The sequence below is a fragment of the Gossypium arboreum genome, chromosome 13 (genome assembly GCF_025698485.1).
Source record: "Gossypium arboreum isolate Shixiya-1 chromosome 13, ASM2569848v2, whole genome shotgun sequence".
Taxonomy (NCBI): Eukaryota; Viridiplantae; Streptophyta; class Magnoliopsida; order Malvales; family Malvaceae; genus Gossypium; species Gossypium arboreum.
This window is the reverse complement of record NC_069082.1, coordinates 88721115-88736782: the sequence shown is the minus strand read 5'-3', so window position 1 is coordinate 88736782 and position 15668 is coordinate 88721115. Positions and strand designations below refer to the sequence as shown.

The window sequence follows — 15668 nt, the reverse complement described above, 5'->3', positions numbered from 1 at the left end:
GCCACTTTTTAGTGAGTTATATCCAGGAATTAGAAGGCCAAATATTAAGGCAACCCAATTTGAATTGAAACTAGTGATGTTTCAGATGCTCCAAACAGTGGGCCAATTCAATAGTATGCCCATGGAAGATCCACATCTCCACCTTCGATTGTTTATGAAGGTGAGTGATTCATTCAAGATAGCCGGTGTGACTGAAGACGTACTGAGGTTGAAGTTGTTTCCGTACTCATTGCGAGATCAAGCACGAGCATGGCTCAATTCATTGCCACCAAGTTCTATATCAACATGGAAAGGATTAGTAGAGAGATTTTTGGTTAAGTATTTCCAGCCTACCAAAAATGCTAAGTTAAGGAATGAGATCACAACATTCCAACAATTGGATGACGAGTCTCTGTCTGAGGCTTGGGAGTGATTCAAGGAGTCACTTCATAAGTTTCCTAATCATGGGATTCCTCATTGTATCCAGTTGGAGACATTCTATAATAGTTTCAATGCACATACAAGATTGATGACAGATGCTTCTATGAATGGTGCAATTTTGTCTGATGCTTCTATGAATGGTGCAATTTTGTCTAAGTCTTATAATGAGGCTTATGAGATCATTGAGAGGATCGCAAATAATAACTATCAATGACCAAAAAATAAAACAGTTTCAGGAAGACGTGTAGCCGGAGTTCATGAAGTTGATGCCCTCACTTCGTTATCAGCTCAGGTATCGTCTATTTCCTCTATGTTAAAATAGCTTACTGCTAATAGTGCTAATAATTTTGCAGCTTAGCCACCAAGTCTGTTTAAAGTAGTTTCCTGTGTGTACTGTGGGAAATGTCATTCTTTTAGAATTGTCCATCAAATCCCGAGTCAAGATACTATGTGGGGAACCAACATCAAAGTAGGATTGGACAAGGACCCAAGTCCAACTTCTAAAATCCTTCATGGCGTAATCATCCTAACTTTTCTTGGAGCAACCAACGAAATAGGCCAAACAATAACTTTCTTGCAGTATAGACCCAACCAATCTCAAGGGTTTTAATCAGCAAGCTCCAAAACCACCTCAAGCTGAGGCATCAAATAGTTTGGAGAACTTGTTGAAAGCATACATGGCAAAGAATGACACTTTGATCCAAAGCCAACCAGCAACATTGAAAGATTTGGAAAACCAAATGGGTCATCTAGCTACAGAGCTTTGTAATAGACCGCAAGAAACCTTGCCGAGCGATACTGAGAATCCAAGAAATTTGGCTAAAAAACATATCAAGGCAGTGGCATTGCGAAGTGGTAAAATTTTGGAACCCGATTGTTTGATGTTGAAGATAAGCCTGTTGAGAAGAATCAACCAGTTGTTGAAATTTTTACACCAAAGGAATCAAAATCTGCAAAGACTGACAAGGTAAATCCTAACTTAGTGAATTCAGATACTTTAACATCTTCTTTGGATGCAGATTTACCTACTCAGAAGAGTTATTCGGTTCAATCGATAGTTCTATCACCTTCATATTTGTAAATATTGCGCAACTCAAGCGTAAAGCAGGAGGTGCAATTCAAGAAGTTTTTAGATGTTCTAAAGATTTACATAAATATTCCATTGGTGGAGGCTTTAGAATAAATGCCAAATTATGTGAAGTTTATGAAGGATATACTATCCAATAAGAAATGACTGAGTGAGTATGAGACTGTTGCCATGACAAAGGAGTGTAGTGCATTCCTGCAGAACAAACTGCCACAGAAATTGAAAGACCGGGAAGATTTACTATAGCCTATAACATTGGTGAATCTACTGTGATAAAGCTTTGTGTGACTTAGGAGCGAGTATCAACTTGATGCCTAAGTATATTTTCATGTTTTTAGGGATAGGTGAAGTAAGACGTACAACTATGACGCTTCAACTAGCAGATCAATCTTTAGCATGCCCCGAGGAAAAGATCGAGGATATTTTGGTAAGAGTCAATAAATTTATTTTTCCTGCTAATTTCATTGTCTTAGATTTTGAAGTAGACAAAAAACTGTCGTTCATCCATGGGAGACCTTTCTTAGCCACGGGAAGAACATTTACTGATGTGCAGAAAGGTTAACTCAACTTGTGAGTTCAAGACGAAAGCCTAAAAGCTTTTATTCTTTCTTTTTTTTATTCAATTTCAGTGGATGAATACAAATTATGGCATGATTTTCTATTTTTTTTCATATAATTTACTTTAATATGTATTTTACCATATTACTCATGCATTAAATCATTGATATGCCAACAACTAATGTCCACTAATGTCATTTCATCATAAGTTTGGTCAAATAACTACATAAAGACCTCACAATTATAAAGCCAAGTCAATTAAGCACTTTTAACATCTAGCACACAGTTTTTACCTTTTATGCGATTAGGTCATTTTTGCAAATCAAGCACACAAATAATTAAATTTTCACACGAGACTTTCACACATGTCAATTCACACATCATAAAAACGAAAAATAATATTTAAATATTTTTCTGACTCGGATTTGTGGTCCCAAAATCACTATTCTTACTAGGGCCAAAACCAGACTGTTACAATTCTTCCCCCTTAGGGATTTTCGTCCCCGAAAATGTTACAGTTAAACAGATTTGGATATTGCTGTCTCATAGCATCTTCAGGCTCCCATGTGGCCTCTACAATGCCATGTCGATGCCACATCACTTTTACTAACAGAATTTTCTTATTTCGCAACTCTTTAACCTCTCGAGCTAAAATTTGGATCGGCTTTTCTTTATAAGTCATATCAGACTGAATTTTGATCTCAGACAGAGGAATCACATGCGAAGGATCGCATCTGTAACATCGAAGCATCGATACGTGAAACACATTATGAATCTTTTCTAATTCTGGTGGCAACAACAATCTATATGCTACTGGCCCAATACACTCGATAATTTTATACGGCCTGATGAACCTCGGACTCGACTTGCCTTTTCTACCAAACCAAAGCACTTTTTTCCATGGAGACACTTTCAAAAACACTTTGCCACCGATCTCAAACTCAATGTCTTTTCTTTTCAAATCTGCATATGATTTCTGACGATCGGAAGTTGCTTTTAAACTATCTCGAATTACTTTCACTTTCTATTCCGTTTCTTTTATCAAATCAACCCCGTGAATCTTATTTTCACTGAGTTCCATCCAATACAAAGGTGTATGGCATTTACGACCATATAAAGCTTCGTATGGTGTCATTTTAATACTCAACTAAAAACTGTTATTATACGCAAATTCAATCAAAGGTAGATATTGTTCCCACGTACCTTCAAACTCAAGAATGCAACATCTCAACATATCCTCGAGTATTTGAATAATCCACTTGGATTGATCGTCTGTTTACGGATGAAAAGCAATACTAAAGTGCAATTTAATACCTAAAGTATCTTGCAACTTCTTTCAGAATCGCAATGTAAATCTCGAGTCTCTATCTGACACTATCGACAATGGCACTGTCGAGAAAATAGTTATATCAATGTTGAATTTATATGAGATATGTGCAAGTACACTAACAATGTTGCTGTTTGATGCTTATACAAATACCAAACTGTTGATTGAATGGTAATATATTTATTTATATGATGCGTTGAATCGGTAAGTATTTAAATTTTTTTTAAGTGATTTGCAAATGGTAGTAATGCTCCGAAACCCTGCATATCGTACTTGAGTTCAATAATAGTCTCAACTTACATAATTTTCTTGTATCAACATATCAAAGATAATCATATATGTACATGTCATGAAACATATCATGCTCTTACTGTTTCTTCATAAGCATATATCATTCATTTCATTATATTAATATTTCATGCTCCATCATTTCCATATATTTTATGTATATTTATTTCGATAATAGCTTATATCAAACTTAACTTAAATTATATTCCATGTACTCATACTTATTTCATTTATCTATCTTCATAATTATTTCATACAACTATTTTGTACATATATTTCCATATGACCAGTTCTTGTAAACATTTCACACAACCATTTCATATAACCATTCGTCATCTGATACATATTACCTGAATATCAATTGTTCAACAGATGTTGTAACACCCCGAACCCGAGACCGTCGCTGGAGTCGAACACGAGGTGTTAACAGACTTCAAACCACTTATTGAGAATTTCCCAGACAAGCTGCCAATCTGTGTACTAGTCGCTTCAAAAATCATAACTTGAGTTTTACAACTCGAAAATCAATTTCGTAATTTTTCCCTGAAACTAGACTCATATGTCCATCTACAGAATTTTTTCTAGAGTTTTTGGTCGAGCCAATTAGTACAGTTTATTAGTTAAAGTCTCCTATGTTATAGGGGTCGACTACACCGACCTTCGTGCGTTACAACCGAATAACTCCCTGTGCAAGGCTTCAATACTGATGCCGTTTGTTTCTGTAGAAACTAGACTCAAAGAGGAATTTATATATATATGGTATGACTCCTAATTATCTCTGGTTAATTTATAATTAATTTTCAAAGTCGGAACAGGGAATCCAGAAACCGTTCTGGCCCTGTTTCACGAAAACCCAAATATCTTTTAACATACAACTCATATGACTTTTTCGTTTCTTCCATATGAAAATGGATTCATCAAGGTTCATTTACATAATTTATTCACTATTTAATTCCATTCCTACTATTTTTAGTGATTTCTCACATCCACGTCACTGTTGCTGCCAGCATCTATTTCTAGGGTAGACTTTCTCTAACACATAGTTTCTATGATTCAACCACCCCTTTTACATATATAGTCCAAAAATATAATCATGATGACCCATTCTAATGGCTGGTCATTGCCAAACATTTCCGTGCTTCTTAATGAGCATATACATACCAAATGTTGTTAGTCGGTGTGATGACTTCGATGACGGTCCCGAATACGCAAAAAGTCGAGTCCAAGAAACCTAAAATAGGTGACAAGCAAACACCGAATGAGTATATAACTCAGTAAGTCATAAGCAATGCACTAACAACCATTAATAACATTATCGCAAGAGGAAACAAAATGGAACGAGGCTAATTACTCCATTCAAACTGAACTATACCATAGTTCCTTAGACCTTTCGATTCAATCATACATCTACATGACCTTTCACTCATTCCGCGATAATTCTTATGTACGTGACTTCAATTTACATTGTCACATAGGTTCAAACTTACCAAGCTCGACCCCAAATATAAACTTAGCGCTGTTAGCCATGAACTCAAGGTACTTACCCGATCCGCTGTCCGTGATCAACTCAATAGTGTCGCACACTCGGTGTCAATAGTGATTCAAAAGCATATAGTGAGTCCGCACACCTAGTGCTATATAATCAACTCGCACACTTAGTGCTACATGATCAAACTCGCACACTTAGTGCTGTACAAGTTTTAAACCCGCACACTTAGTGCCATTCTCATGATCACAAATGTTTATACCCGCACACTTAGTGCGAAATCAACAACTCAATACATCTCACCTCTTTTCCTTCCATTCAATACTTCCATCACCACATACACACATGTATATAAATTCATCATTCCTTTCGGCATAATTACATAGACATTATGTCTATTCAAATCAATACAAAATATATGCTTAGTGACTTACCTTGTGTTGGGTAAAACAGTCCAAGTCGGCTACTCGATGACCTTCGTCTTTCCCTTGCTTGATTCTCCTTCTTTAACTCCTTGAGCTTAATCAATAAATCAACTAGTTTAACCATCTTGCTAAACATTCATAATTCAATTACACATGCATATGTATGTTTGTATATTCGGCAACCATCCTCACTTATTACCCATTTAGTCAATTATCTAAGCCAAGATAAGACTTCAATACGGTTGCCTCTAACCGAATACATGCACACCAATCTACTTCATTTGGCCGAATATGCATGTCTATGTTGAGGCCAATTTTACACTTAATACCACACAAAAAACAGCATACATTTTACTTACTAACGATTACATATTGTAGCTCAATACACATCTCTCATTTACTACATAACCAGAAACATCATCACAAGCAAATATACACCTTGAAATAGTATATATGTCATACCAATTCATCATGTGCAAACACATATTCATGTAGGTGCAAGGGCCGAATCTCAAGTTGTTTATATCCAAATATAAACACATATCCAAAGCTCAAATCTTACCTACCATGCAACATGCATGAATCATACTTATGGATATACCATGACCGAATACATCACAACACCATAATTTTGGTCATGATTAAGCAAAGAACTTAATGTCTTACTCAAAAATACTAAAAAGAAAGTCCAAGAGCCATCAATCCACCATCACATATACCATTAACAAGCTTCATATTTAACATGCAATGGCATTAACACAAAATCCACCTTGGCCAAATACCATCCCCATGATATGACAAAGATTTGAACCATGGGCTAATAAGAACATCAAGCTAGTAACTAAAAACATGCATGAATCTCATGGCACAACCTCAAACATACCTTAATCTTGATGCAAGTATAGCCAAACCCTTCCTAATCCTCTTCCAAACCAAACATGAAGCAAAATTCCCTCTTCTTCCTTAGGATTTTCGGTCAAGAGAGAATGAAAGGATGATCAATTTTTTTTCTCTTCTTTTCTTCAATACACGGCAATAGGGGTTCACTCACACACATTTTTTTTCATTCTTTATTACCCATGCTTATTTGTTTATTTCTTTTCTCCCTAATGCACCAACAAAACATGTCTATGACATGTTTTGCCCATCCTCATTGTCATGGCGCCACCTCTTATAAAAGAGGGATATTTGACATGCAAGGCCATTGTTTTGCATGCATGCTTTAATTAGTCATTACACATTCCCCCATCATACTTCCAAAGTTTTCTACTAGGTCCTTTCTAGTGAAATTCACATTTATAGCTCTAAATCAAAACATCAAAAATGTCACACATGAGTTAACACATATTATAGGCAATAAAATAAATATTAAATTATTTTTATGCCTCGATTTTGTGGTCCCGAAACCACATTCCGACTAGGGTCGTTTTAAGGCTGTCACAGATGTCATAGCGTCTCCCATCCATGGTCTTATTTATCTTTGACATGTTGCCATGGTATCTTTCAACCATGGTCTTGTTCATTTCATATCACGTTGCCATGGTATCTTTCAACCATGGTCTTACACATTTCATATCAGGTTGCCATGGTATCTTTCAACCATGGTCTTACACATTTCATATCAGAGAGCACACTCCCGTGAACCTCGTCCTTACAGTGGGATTACCAGTCCAGGCTAAATCCCCTGTAATATAAACTCATAGAGTATTGTCGGGATTACCAGTCCAGGCTAAATCCCCTGCAACGACAATTACTCTAATGAGCTTGGATCTGAATTACCAGTCCAGGCTGAATTCAGACCCTGATTCGAATTACCCGTCCGGGCTAAATCCATTTTACACATATTCTTTGGGAGGGCTATATCAGGATAGGATCACCCGTCCGGGCTAGATCCTTTTTACCGTCAATTCCTTTTCAGGGATCCATCGAATTTTCCTTTCATTCAACCGGGATTTATTTTCAATTTATTTCGAGTATTATCAATATTTCATCAAATATCATGAATTGAACATTCAAATCATATTTTCATCACATAACCACATATTTCAAGTATTTAAAATACAATTCAAGTTACACAAACTTACCTCATTGCTTGTTTGTATTTATAATTTCATTAATCCGATATCTTTTCTTTTTCACGATCGAGTATCATATTTGAGTCGTCCGGATCTTTATAAATAAATTTGATCATCATTTTCATTCATTTCATATTCTAATGCATTTAATTAATGTTTTAGGCAAAATTACCATTTTGCCCCTAAACTTTTAATTAATGACGATTTCATCCTTAGGGTCAGGAAAATAAAATTCTTGCAATTTAATCCTTATTTCCAACTATTATTTTCATATATATTGATAACAGTCCATGAATTCTATAAAATATCAGAATTTTCCATAATTTCAACACTTTTCAATTTAATATCTAAAACATGTTTTCCCCCGATCTTGAACTAAATTAATAATTTCATTCAATTTTGTAATTTAAATAATAAAATAATCCATTTCATGCAATTTGGTTATTTCTGACATTTTTACAAAATTACCCATAAAGTTTTACTTTTATTCAATTTAGTCCCTGAGCCTAAAATATGCAAATTAGCCATGCTAGAAGAATATTCATACATATTTTTCCTACTCCTCCTCTCCATTCCACATCCTTAATGTAGATAATACAATTGTAAGTAACATTATCCATAATTTTTATTATTTACTTTTATGAATACTCAAGCTGTCTATCGTGTCATGGTCACTAAATTATTTATATCTGGAGCTATAGAACTCCAAATTAAGATCCGCTAATTTTTCATGAAACTAGACTCATATATATTCTTACCATAAAATTTTCAGAATTTTGGTTTATCCAATAAGAGCAATTTATTCTTTAAAATTACCCTATTCTGCTGTCTAACAGTTCTGACCCTTCTTCACTAAAATTAATTATCTCCTTGTACAGGATTAAAATAATGTTCCCATTTGTTTCTTCACTAAACCCATAATTAAAATTAATTATCTCCTCATGTATGCTTACATAATTAAAATAATGTTCCCATTTGTTTCTATTGAAAATAGTTATAACACCCTTATTTTCTTTTTCTACACCATTTCTCATCACTTTCTCTTATTTTCTCTTCACTAACATACTCATTGAGTTGGTAAAAGGACCAAATTGTAAAGAAAGCAAAACTTTCTTTCTTCCTCTCTTTCTCTCACGTTAGTGCATGGGAAATATGGATGAGAATTTCTCATCTTTCTTTCTTTATATACTAATAAAATAATAATAAAATATCTTATTAAAATATTTATAAAATAATATTTATCTAATTAAATAATTATAAAATATCAAAATATCTCTAGCATCATTATTACTTTCTAGATTTCTCTCTCTTCCAATTGACCATTTTGCCCTTCATTATCTTTTAAAATTCCATCCTTGAGTCATCATTTAATTTGGTAAAATTGCAATTTAGTCCCTCATAGTTCTTCATCTATTCAATTTGGTCCTAATTCATCCATTTTCCTTAGTTTCTAGATTATTCCATTCTTAAAATATTTACACTATTGGTCCTTCAAATTTTTCATATTTACACTTTAACCCCTCAAATTTTGAGTATTTACTCTTGTGCAACAAAACTTTTCTCACTTTTACAATTTAGTCCTTTCTTGAATTAATATATCATAATATACTTCTCAATATTGACATAACTCAAAATTTCCTTCTTCTTTTTCTTTTTTTTTTTCACTTTATTTCCTTATTTTACTATATTAAGGATAATATCTTACTGTAAATATTTTCGGGGTATTACAGGCACACCATGCAATTTCACAATATCAGAAATATATAACTCAACTAATTTATCAATTGAATAATCAGATTGAATAGAAATAAAATGAGCTGATTTTGTCAAACGATCAACTATAACCCAAATTGCATCTTTCTTGGGTAAACCCGAAACAAAATCCATGGTCAATCGATCCCATTTCCATTCTGGAATCATAATCGTTTGCAACAATCCAGTTGGCACTTGATGTTCAGCCTTAACTTGCTGACATATCAAACATTTAGAAACAAAATCAGAGATATCTCTTTTCATTCCAGACCACCAATAATACTGTTTCAAATCATTATACATTTTTGTACTACCGAATGCACAGATAACCGACTATTGTAGGCTTCACTCAGAATCACTTGAATTAACTCTGGATTCCTCAGAATACAAATTCGATCTCAAAATTTCAAGCAATTATCTTTATCAACTCTGAATTCTGAATTAGACTCTACATCACACTGAGCTCGTTTAGCTAAAATTTCATTATCAATCTTATGAGCTTCGATAATCTGCTGTAAGAACAAGGGTGTTGCTTTTAATTAAGCTAAAACTGAACCATCATCAAACATAACTAAATGAACATTCATTGCACGCAAAGAAAACAACGATTTCTAACTTAAGGCATCGGCAACAACATTTGCTTTTCTTGGGTGATAATCAATCACAAGTTCGTAGTCCTTTAGTAATTCAAGCCGTCTTCTTTGTCGCAAATTCAAAACTTTTTGAGTCATCAAATACTTCAAACTCTTATGATTAGATTACACATGGCATTTCTCACCAAACAAGTAATGACGCCAAATCTTTAGAGCAAACACAATTGTAGCTAATTCAAGATCATGCGCCGGATAGTTCTTTTTCGTGTGGTTTCAACTGTCTCGAAGCATAAGCAACAACTTTTCCTTCTTGTATTAAAACACATCCCAACCTGATCAACGAAGCATCACTGTCAAATCACAAATTCTTTACCTGATTCAGGTTGTACCAATACTAAAGCTTCAGTCAACAAGGCTTTCAATGATCAAAGCTGTTTTGACATTTTTTAGACCACTCAAACTTTACATCTCTCTGAAGCAGTTTTGTCAATGACATCGCAATCATCGAAAAACCTTTTACGAATCTTCTATAATAACCAGCAAGTCCTAGAAAACTACGAACTTCAGATATATTTCTCGGAGGTTTCCAATCCAAACTAGCTAAAATTTTGCTCAGATCAACTCGAATACCAGAGGCTGATACAATATGACCTAGAAACCAACTTCTCACAACTAGAATTCACATTTACTGATTTTAGCATACAACTGATTATCTCTCAAAATTTGTAATACTATTCTTAGATGCTCGGCATGTTCAGATTCATCACGCGAATAAATCAATATGTCATCAATGAATGCCACAATAAATTGATCTAAATACAGTCTGAAAATTCTATTCATCAAATCCATAAAGATAGCAGGTGCATTAGTCAATTCGAAAGGCATAACTAAAAATTCATAGTGACCGTATCTCGCTCGGAAAGCAGTCTTTGGAATATCTGAGTCTTTCACTCATAACTGATAATAGCCTGATCTCAAATCTATTTTCGAAAACACTGCAACTCCTTTCAACTGATCAAACAAATCATCAATTCGAGGCAGGGGATACTTATTCTTAACAGTCACCTTGTTCAATTGATGATAATCTATACACATTCTCATCGTACCATTTTTCTTTTTCACAAATAAAACCGGAACACCCCAAGGTGAGAAACACGGTCTAACAAACCCTCGATCAATCAACTCTTGCAACTGAGACTTTAATTCTTTTAGTTCTGTCGGAGCCATTTGGTATGGAGCTATCGAAATTGTGTAGTACCAGGTACCAATTATATGCCAAATTCTACCTCTCTAACTACAGGTAATCCCGGAAGTTCTTCAGGAAACACATCAGGGAACTCACAAACAACAAGCACAAATTCAACTTTCTCTTCTAGCACTCTTGAATCAATCACATATGAAAAATCAACTTCACAACCCTTTCTCACAATACTCAAGGCTTTCATCGAAGATATTATAGCAAACAATCCATTCAAATCACTAGATTCAATTCTGACTATTTCATCATTCTTGCATCTCAAATCAATAATTTTCTGTTTGCAATTCACCACAACATCATGCAAAGTTAACCAATCCACTCCCAAAATTATATCAAATTCATCAAAAGGTAACAACATCAGATCAGCCGGAAAACAATTGTCTCGAAACATTAACGGACAATTCTTGCAGATTTTATCAACCAGAACACCTCTGCCTAAGAGGTTCGAAACTTTAATTACAAATTCAGTAGACTCTACAGGCAAAGTTTTACTGTTCACTAAATTCATGCATATATACGAATGTTGCAACGCCCCAATTTTTGGGAATTCTGTGAATGTTGGCAAAATTTCATGCTTTGATTTTGTCATTTGTGAGTGAAATTATGAAATAGGACCTATGTGAAAATGTTTAAAATGCTATAGGCTAATTTGTAGTGGCCAAATAAATAGTAGTGCAAAATAGGAGGATTTGCATGTCAAACCTCCCATTTTACAAGAAGTGGCCGACCATCATGTTGTTGAAGACAATATGTGCACTTGATATCCATAATTTATGGTACAAATTGATTAAAAAAATTGATAATGGGTTAGGTAAATGTTCCATGATGGGCATGATAAGCATGATGGGCATTTTTTTTATTGACATTATGGCATAGGAATGGCACAAATAATATAGGTTATTTTGTGTCATAAAATGTTGGGTAATAAAATAACAAAAGGATGAAAAGAACAAAGTTTTGTCCATCTTTGTTCATCATAGCCAAAAGTTAGAGAAGAGAAAGGAGAGGAGAAAGCTCTTGAGTATTCGGTCACTAGGAGGAGGAAAATTGAAGGTAAGTTCTTGGTACCTTGCTTCTATTTTGAGGTTCATGAGTTCTTCTTGATTCTACCTTAACTCTTGAAGCATATTTTGGTTTTTAGTTGTGTTGTGAGCATTTAGTCATGAATTAAAATGAAGGAAATGGTTGTTGTTTCATGTTCTTTTGATGAAAAATGGAAGATAGGTGAAGTTGAGCCAAACAAATGAGCATGCATGTGCCTTAGATGTTAAAGGGAAAAATCGGCTAACATGTTGTGCTTTAAAATGATGAAATGGAGATTATACTTAAGTAAAATCACAGATATGTGATGATTGATTGGTGATATACATGTTTAAATAACATGCATGCAAGGTATGTGTGAAAGAGTGATTTGGTAATAAATCTGCTTGGGACAGCAGCAGTAACGTGAATTTGGAAAATCACCATAAATTGTGGAAGATGAATTAGAAGCTGAATAAATTATGTAATTAAAGTTTATTGAGTCTAGTTTCTAATGAAATAAACAAGAATATATTTTGAATTCTTTACAATGAGAAATTTGATTCGTAATGAAGAGTGGTCAGATTAGTCAAATAGTGAAACATGGGAAACTTTGAGAAAAATCTGGTATTGATTGGCTAAACCAAAAATTCTAAAAATTTTATGGATAGAAGATATATGAGTCTATTTTCAGGGAAAATTAATGGAACTTGATTTGGAGTTTCGTAGCTCTAGTTATAAATGATTTAGTGACTGTTGCTCGGAAGACAGCTTGCAGTGAAATTATGATTATGTGGTAAACACTAACAAAAATTTGTTAATGAGTTGCTTATTGATTTCTTATAAGCTTACTCGATCTCGTAGGTATGGTTGGCGAATATTGTAAGGGGTTAATACGTATTTCGTATTTGAATAGTTAGATTAACGTGTTAGTAATCCAATTGTAGGCGGTTCGTGTGTGGATCTCATCGACATATATCGTCGTAAATGTGTGTAACTAACACCCTCTTATAGACTAGATCGGCATGAAAAGTCGAAATGCCAAAAAGCCGATATTTTGAGATCTTGCGAGTGTGTGAATGCTCATGAGATTAATAGTTTGATGTATATGGTAAATTAAAGTGATAAGACTACAGAGTGCGCGATTCTGTGCATCTCGATATTTTTGGGCTTAATGGGCCAAAAACGGGATAATGGACCAACGGGCCCAAATTGGTAAGAAAACGCGGTAAGTGTTTCTGATCGTACGTAAATGGCTATGTTATGTATGAAAACCTTAAGAATAGTTAAATTACTTGAATACCCCTATGTATGGAAAATTACCATTATACCCCTAGGGTTACTTTTGACTGAAAAGCATGACGATCTGATTCTGTATGATGTATGCCATGATTATATATTTGTTGCATGGAGACTTGGGTTATACTATGGAGGAAGCGTCTTGGTGGCTATGCCACAATTATCTGATCTGGTGGCTCTGCCACATATATCTGTTATGGTGGCTCTACCACAATATCTGTATCTGGTGACTTTGTCACAATATCTGGCAGCCTCACTGCGATTTCTGTGGTGTGTAGTGGTTGGGTGGGTCGAGTAGTCTTCCCACATGGTGTAAGGCTGGTACGGGGGTGTTATGGATGAATCTGGGTTGGGTTTCTGCATAAACATGTAATATCTGTTCTGTTCTGTTATGGGCCTATGGGCTTTATTCTGAATTTTGTTTTGGGCTAAGGTAAACTTGTTCTATTTCTGTAGTTTGAGCTGATATAGGCTATGGTTGGGTTAATTTACGCACTGAGTTTCCCCAAACTCACCCCTTTTATTTTCATCCACGCAGTAATCCCCAACCATAGTGGGCTTGGAGCGTGAGGGAATTTGGAGTGGCCACCGTTCGAAAGTTTGATTTTCTTACGTGAACTGGACATCCTTTTATTTACGTTTGAAGTTTTGGGTTTTTAAATGTAATAGGGCCACTTAATTATTTTTTATGGTTTTAATATGTATTAGTAAGATAGGTATTACTTATTTTAACTGTTGAAATTCGATAGCTTTAGGGCGCGTTTTCAAAAACAGCAATTGATTTCAAAATAACACGACAACAAGCAAAGCTTCCGCAATGAAAGTATTTTCCAAAATTAATCACTTTTCCTAAAAATGACATAATCAAATCGGTTTCCTAGAAATATCCATGACGTTAAGGTGTGGCAATGGCGGTATGCATGTCTAGGATTGGATCCGAAGGGAGCTTGGTACTTAAGTAGTCCGATGGACTCACCACCTCTTTTCCAGTTTCCTACCTAGTGCACAACTTCCATTCACTTTAACCTATAATGAAATTATCTTTTAAAACACTAAGTAAGTTTTTCTGGATCAACAATATAAAATGTTTTGAACGCTTCGATGTGGCATGTCGGATCCGGTCATAACGTCTGGACCGGGTTTAGGGTGTTACAAATGTGTTGATCCAGGATCTATCAAAGCAATCACAGAAGTATCATAGAGAGTAAATGTATCCGTAATCACATCTGGTGATGAAGCTTCCTCGCGAGCTCGAATGCATAGGCTCTGGCAGGTGTATGAGCCTCAGATCTCACAACTGTGTCATTCGTTCCTCTCTGACTACCGCTTACATTTCCCAACTTTCTGGAAGGTCTACCTCGAGAAACATTACCACTCTGCCTTGGATTTTGAACATTATCTTTTTTAGCTAAATCTAGACAATCTTTTATAAAATGATTTCTTGAACCACAAATATAACAAGCTCGATTATTACTTTTTTCCCCAGCATTCACCAAAGTGTCGTCCTCCACATTGATCATATTCAGGCTTTTCATTCTTTTCATTATCAACACTGGTAATAGACGTGGCTGAAGATTTGAAATTTGATTGCGATCTAGCACGATCTCTGTTTGAATGTCTCACACTAGTCTTTAAACGACTGCTATCATCTCTAAGCTTCTTGGATCCAAATTGAAATGATTTACCTACTGATCTTTTCAGTACTTCTTTAGCTTCAAAATCATCATTTCTCTTCTCTTTCCCAAGATCTTTAGCTTTACATGCTCGTTCAACAAGCACTACAGTTTCTTTGATTTCCAAGATCCCAACTAGAAAACAAATATCCTCATTCAAACCATCTTCAAACCTTTTGCACATTATTGCTTCCGAAGATACACATTCACGAGCATACTGACTCAACCTTACAAATTCCTGCTCATATTCTGTAATAGACATACGGCCTTGTTTAAGCTCAAGAAACTCTTTGTACTTCTGATAAATGAATCTCTGACTGATATATTTCTTTCAGAATCCAGTTTGAAAAAAAGCCCATGTAACTCGTTCACACGGAACCACATACGTCAAATTTTTCCACCGATGA

General features: G+C 34.9%; 1 non-coding gene across 1 annotated transcript; it reads right to left on the bottom strand.

Moving 5' to 3' along the window:
• Nucleotides 1-343: 343 nt before the first annotated feature.
• On the bottom strand, nt 344-450 carry LOC128287040 (small nucleolar RNA R71). Its single transcript, XR_008277740.1, has one exon. It is a non-coding gene; the product is annotated as a small nucleolar RNA R71 (small nucleolar RNA).
• Nucleotides 451-15668: the final 15218 nt, after the last annotated feature.